Consider the following 286-nt stretch of genomic DNA (forward strand, 5'->3'; position numbering starts at 1 on the left):
CCCCACCCCCGCACCCTTGTGAACAAATTTCATGCACTAGGCCTCTAGCATATGAGTTAAAAGGCATAGGAAAACAATGTAACCTATTACATTTCTAAGAAACATGAGGTAAAAAGATGAAATCTTTTGCCCTAGCTGGTTTGGCTCAGTGGATAGAGTGCTGGCCTGCAGACTGAAGGATCCTGGGTTCAATCCCAGTCAAGGGCACAATAATTCTCTCTCCTCATTGATGTTTCTCTCTCTCTCCCTTCCTCTCTGAAATCAATAAAAATATATTTTTTTAAAA

This window comes from Myotis davidii, unplaced genomic scaffold (genome assembly GCF_000327345.1).
Source record: "Myotis davidii unplaced genomic scaffold, ASM32734v1 scaffold199, whole genome shotgun sequence".
Taxonomy (NCBI): Eukaryota; Metazoa; Chordata; class Mammalia; order Chiroptera; family Vespertilionidae; genus Myotis; species Myotis davidii.